Genomic DNA, 6,000 nt, shown 5'->3' with positions numbered 1-6,000 from the left:
GCAGACGCCAACGAGCAGAGCAGAAAACAGCAGCAGGATCAACACAGTCGCCGACGCTGATGAGCAGTGCAGAAAACAGCAGCAGGACCAGCGCAGTCGGCGACGCCTACTAGCAAAGCAGAAAACAGCAGCAGGATCAGCGCAGTCGCCGACGCCGATGAGCAGTGCAGAAAACAGCAGCAGGACCAGCGCAGTCGCCGACGCCTAAGAGCAGAGCAGAAAACAACAGCAGGATCAGCGCAGTCACCGACGAGCAGAGCAGAAAACAGCAGCAGCACCAGTGCAGTCGCATACGCCGACAAGCTGAGGAGAAAACAGCAGCAGGATCAGTGCAGTCGCTGACGCAGACGAGCAGAGCAAAAAACAGCAGCAGGAGATGCGCAGTCGCAGACGATCAGAGCAGAAAACAGCATTAGGTTCAGCGCAGTCGCTGACGCCAACGAGCAGAGCAGAAAAAAGCAGCAAGAGATGCACAGTCGCAGACGCCAATGAGCAGAGCAGAAAACAGCAGCAAGACCAGCGCAGTCGCAGACGCCGATGAGCAGAGGCGAAAACAACTGCAGGACCAGAGCAGTCGCCGACGAGCAGAGCAGAAAACAGCAGCAGGACCAGCGCAGACGCTGACGAGCAGAGCAGACGCCGACGAGCAGAGAAGAAAACAGCAGCAGGACCAGTGCAGTCGCCGACGCCGGCGATTAGAGCATAAAACAACAGCAGGACCAGCCCAGTCACTGATGCCGACGAGCAGAGCCGAAAAAATCGGCAGGAGATGCGCAGTCTCAGACGCCAACGAGCAGAGCAGAAAACAGCAGCAGGATCAACGCAGTCGCTGACGCCGATGAGCAGTGCAGAAAACAGCAGCAGGATCAGCGCATTCGCTGACGCAGACGAGCAGAGCAGAAAACAGCAGCAGGATCAGCCCAGTCGCTGACGCCAATAAGCAGAGCAGAAAACAGCAGCAGGATCAGCGCAGTCGCCAACGCCGACGAGAAGAGCAAAATACAGCAGCAGGAGATGCGCAGTCGCAGAAGCCGACGAGCAGAGGCGAAAACAACAGCAGGACCAGCGCAGTCGGCGACGCCTACTAGCAAAGCAGAAAACAGCAGCAGGATCAGCGCAGTCGCCGACGCCGATGAGCAGTGCAGAAAACAGCAGCAGGACCAGCGCAGTCGCCGACGCCTAAGAGCAGAGCAGAAAACAACAGCAGGATCAGCGCAGTCACCGACGAGCAGAGCAGAAAACAGCAGCAGCACCAGTGCAGTCGCATACGCCGACAAGCTGAGGAGAAAACAGCAGCAGGATCAGTGCAGTCGCTGACGCAGACGAGCAGAGCAAAAAACAGCAGCAGGAGATGCGCAGTCGCAGACGATCAGAGCAGAAAACAGCATTAGGTTCAGCGCAGTCGCTGACGCCAACGAGCAGAGCAGAAAAAAGCAGCAAGAGATGCACAGTCGCAGACGCCAATGAGCAGAGCAGAAAACAGCAGCAAGACCAGCGCAGTCGCAGACGCCGATGAGCAGAGGCGAAAACAACTGCAGGACCAGAGCAGTCGCCGACGAGCAGAGCAGAAAACAGCAGCAGGACCAGCGCAGACGCTGACGAGCAGAGCAGACGCCGACGAGCAGAGAAGAAAACAGCAGCAGGACCAGTGCAGTCGCCGACGCCGGCGATTAGAGCATAAAACAACAGCAGGACCAGCCCAGTCACTGATGCCGACGAGCAGAGCCGAAAAAATCGGCAGGAGATGCGCAGTCTCAGACGCCAACGAGCAGAGCAGAAAACAGCAGCAGGATCAACGCAGTCGCTGACGCCGATGAGCAGTGCAGAAAACAGCAGCAGGATCAGCGCATTCGCTGACGCAGACGAGCAGAGCAGAAAACAGCAGCAGGATCAGCCCAGTCGCTGACGCCAATAAGCAGAGCAGAAAACAGCAGCAGGATCAGCGCAGTCGCCAACGCCGACGAGAAGAGCAAAATACAGCAGCAGGAGATGCGCAGTCGCAGAAGCCGACGAGCAGAGGCGAAAACAACAGCAGGACCAGCGCAGTCGCCGACGCCGATGAGCAGTGCAGAAAACACCAGCAGGACCAGCGCAGTCGCCCACGAGCAGAGCAGAAAACAGCAGCAGGCCCAGCGCAGTCGCAGACGCCGACGAGCAGAGCAGACGCCGACGAGCAGAGAAGAAAACAGCAGCAGGACCAGCGCAGTCGCCGACAAGCAGAGCAGAAAACATCAGCAGGACCTGCGCAGTCGCCGACGAGCAGAGCAGAAAACAGCAGCAGGACCAGCGCAGTCGCAGACGCCGACGAGCAGAGCAGACGCTGACGAGCAGAGAAGAAAACAACATTAGGACCAGCGCAGGCGCCGACGGCGACGAGCAGAGCAGAAAACAGCAGCAGGATCAGCGCATTCGCTGACGCAGACGAGCAGAGCAGAAAACAGCAGCAGGATCATCCCAGTCGCTGACGCCGATGAGCAGAGCAGAAAATAGCAGCAGGAACAGCGCAGTAGCCGACGCCGACAAGCAGAGCAGAAAACAGCTGCAGGGTCAGTGCAGTCACCGACGCCGACGAGCAGAGCAGAAAACAGCAGCAGGATCAGCGCAGTCGCCGACGCCAATTAGCAGTGCAGAAAACAGCAGCAGGATCAGCGCAGTCACCGACGAGCAGAGCAGAAGACAGCAGCAGGACCAGCGCAGTCGCAGACACCGATGAGCAGAGCAGACGCCGACGAGCAGAGAAGAAAACAACAGCAGGACCAGCGCAGTCGCCGACGGCGACGAGCAGAGCAGGGAACAGCAGCAGGATCAGCGCTGACGGCGACGAGCAGAGCCGAAAACAGCAGCAAGATCAGCGCATTCGCTGACGCATACGAGCAGGGCAGAAAACAGCAGCAGGATCAGCCCAGTCGCTGACGCCGATGAGCAGAGCAGAAAATAGCAGCAGGATCAGCGCAATAGCAGACGCCGATGAGCAGAGCAGAAAACAGCAGCAAGACCAGCGCAGTCGCCGACGCCGACGATCAGAGCAGAAAACAACAGCAGGACGAGCGCAGTCGCCGGCGGCGACGAGCAGAGCAGAAAACAGCAGCAGGATCAGCGCAGTTGCTGACCTCGACGAGAAGAGCAGAAAACAGCATCAGCGCAGTCGCTGATGCCGACGAGCAGAGCAGAAAACAGCAGCAGGACCAGCGCAGTCGCCGACGCCGACGAGCAGAGAAGAAAACAGCAGCAGGACCAGAGCAGTCGCCGACGCCGACGAGCTGAGCAGAAAACAGCAGCAGGATCAGCGCAGTCGCAGATGCCCACGAACAGAGCAGAAAGCAGCAGGATCAGCGCAGTCGCCGACGCCGACGAGCAGAGCAAAAAAAGCAGCAGGAACAGCGCAGTCGCAGACGCCGACGAGCAGAGCAGAAAACAGCAGCAGGATCAGCGTAGTCGCTGACACCAACGAGCAGAGCAGAAAACAGCAGCAGGATCAGCGCAGTCGCTGACGCCGACGAGCAGAGCAGAAAAAAGCAGCAGGAGATGCGCAGTCGCAGACGCCAACGAGCAGAGCAGAAAACAGCAGCAGGATCAACACAGTCGCCGACGCTGATGAGCAGTGCAGAAAACAGCAGCAGGACCAGCGCAGTCGCCAACGAGCAGAGCAGAAAACAGCAGCAGGACCAGCGCAGTCGGCGACGCCTACTAGCAAAGCAGAAAACAGCAGCAGGATCAGCGCAGTCGCCGACGCCGATGAGCAGTGCAGAAAACAGCAGCAGGACCAGCGCAGTCGCCGATGCCTACGAGCAGAGCAGAAAACAACAGCAGGATCAGCGCAGTCACCGACGAGCAGAGCAGAAAACAGCAGCATCAACAGTGCAGTCGCAGACGCCGACAAGCTGAGGAGAAAACAGCAGCAGGATCAGCGCAGTCGCTGACGCAGACGAGCAGAGCAAAAAACAGCAGCAGGAGATGCGCAGTCGCAGACGATCAGAGCAGAAAACAGCATTAGGTTCAGCGCAGTCGCTGACGCCAACGAGCAGAGCAGAAAACAGCAGCAAGACCAGCGCAGTCGCAGACGCCGATGAGCAGAGGCGAAAACAACTGCAGGACCAGAGCAGTCGCCGACGAGCAGAGCAGAAAACAGCAGCAGGACCAGCGCAGACGCCGACGAGCAGAGCAGACGCCGACGAGCAGAGAAGAAAACAGCAGCAGGACCAGCGCAGTCGCCGACGCCGGCGATTAGAGCATAAAACAAAAGCAGGACCAGCCCAGTCGCTGATGCCGACAAGCAGAGCCGAAAAAATCGGCAGGAGATGCGCAGTCGCAGACGCCAACGAGCAGAGCAGAAAACAGCAGCAGGATCAACGCAGTCGCTGACGCCGATGAGCAGTGCAGAAAACAGCAGCAGGATCAGCGCATTCGCTGACGCAGACGAGCAGAGCAGAAAACAGCAGCAGGATCAGCCCAGTCGCTGACGCCAATAAGCAGAGCAGAAAACAGCAGCAGGATCAGCGCAGTCGCCAACGCCGACGAGAAGAGCAAAATACAGCAGCAGGAGATGCGCAGTCACAGAAGCCGACGAGCAGAGGCGAAAACAACAGAAGGACCAGCGCAGTCGCCGACGCCGATGAGCAGTGCAGAAAACACCAGCAGGACCAGCGCAGTCGCCGACGAGCAGAGCAGAAAACAGCAGCAGGCCCAGCGAAGTCGCAGACGCCGACGAGCAGAGCAGACGCCGACGAGCAGAGAAGAAAACAGCAGCAGGACCAGCGCAGTCGCCGACGAGCAGAGCAGAAAACAGCAGCAGGACCAGCGCAGTCGCAGACGCCGACGAGCAGAGCAGACGCTGACAAGCAGAGAAGAAAACAACATTAGGACCAGCGCAGGCGCCGACGGCGACGAGCAGAGCAGAAAACAGCAGCAGGATCAGCGCATTCGCTGACGCAGACGAGCAGAGCAGAAAACAGCAGCAGGATCATCCCAGTCGCTGACGCCGATGAGCAGAGCAGAAAATAGCAGCAGGAACAGCGCAGTGGCCGACGCCGACAAGCAGAGCAGAAAACAGCTGCAGGGTCAGTGCAGTCACCGACGCCGACGAGCAGAGCAGAAAACAGCAGCAGGATCAGCGCAGTCGCCGACGCCAATTAGCAGTGCAGAAAACAGTAGCAGGATCAGCGCAGTCACCGACGAGCAGAGCAGAAAACAGCAGCAGGACCAGCGCAGTCGCAGACACCGATGAGCAGAGCAGACGCCGACGAGCAGGGAAGAAAACAGCAGCAGGACCAGTGCAGTCGCCGACGCCGACGATCAGAGCAGAAAACAACAGCAGGACCAGCACAGTCGCCGACGGCGATGAGCAGAGCAGGAAACAGCAGCAGGATCAGCGCATTCACTGATGCAGACAAGCAGACCAGAAAACAGCAGAAGGATCAGCGCAGTAGCCGACGCCGATGAGCAGAGCAGAAAACAGCAGCAGGACCAGCGCAGTCGCCGACGAGCAGAGCAAAAAACAGCAGCAGGAGATGCGCAGTCGCAGACGCCGACGAGCAGAGCATAAAACAGCAGCAGGATAAGCGCAGTCGCTGACGCCGACGAGCAGAGCAAAAAACAGCATCAGGAGATGTGCAGTCGCAGACGCCAATGAGCAGAGCAGAAAACAGCAGCAGGATCAACGCAGTCGCCGACGCACATGAGCAGTGCAGAAAACAGCAGCAGGACCAGTGCAGTCGCGGACGAGCAGAGCAGAAAACAGCAGCAGGACCAGCGCAGTCGCCGACGCCGATGAGCAGTGCAGAAAACACCAGCAGGACCAGCGCAGTCGCCGATGAGCAGAGCAGAATACAGCAGCAGGACCAGCGCAGTCGCAGACGCCGACGAGCAGAGCAGACGCCGACGAGCAGAGAAGAAAACAGCAGCAGGACCAGCGCAGTCGCCGACAGCGACGAGCAGAGCAGGAAACAGCATCAGGATCAGCGCAGTAGCCGACGCCGATGAGCAGAGCAGAAAACAGCAGCA

Source organism: Nothobranchius furzeri, chromosome 8, assembly GCF_043380555.1.
Source record: "Nothobranchius furzeri strain GRZ-AD chromosome 8, NfurGRZ-RIMD1, whole genome shotgun sequence".
NCBI classification, from domain to species: Eukaryota; Metazoa; Chordata; class Actinopteri; order Cyprinodontiformes; family Nothobranchiidae; genus Nothobranchius; species Nothobranchius furzeri.
The sequence above is the reverse complement of the archived record's forward strand: the minus strand, read 5'-3'. Positions refer to the sequence as shown.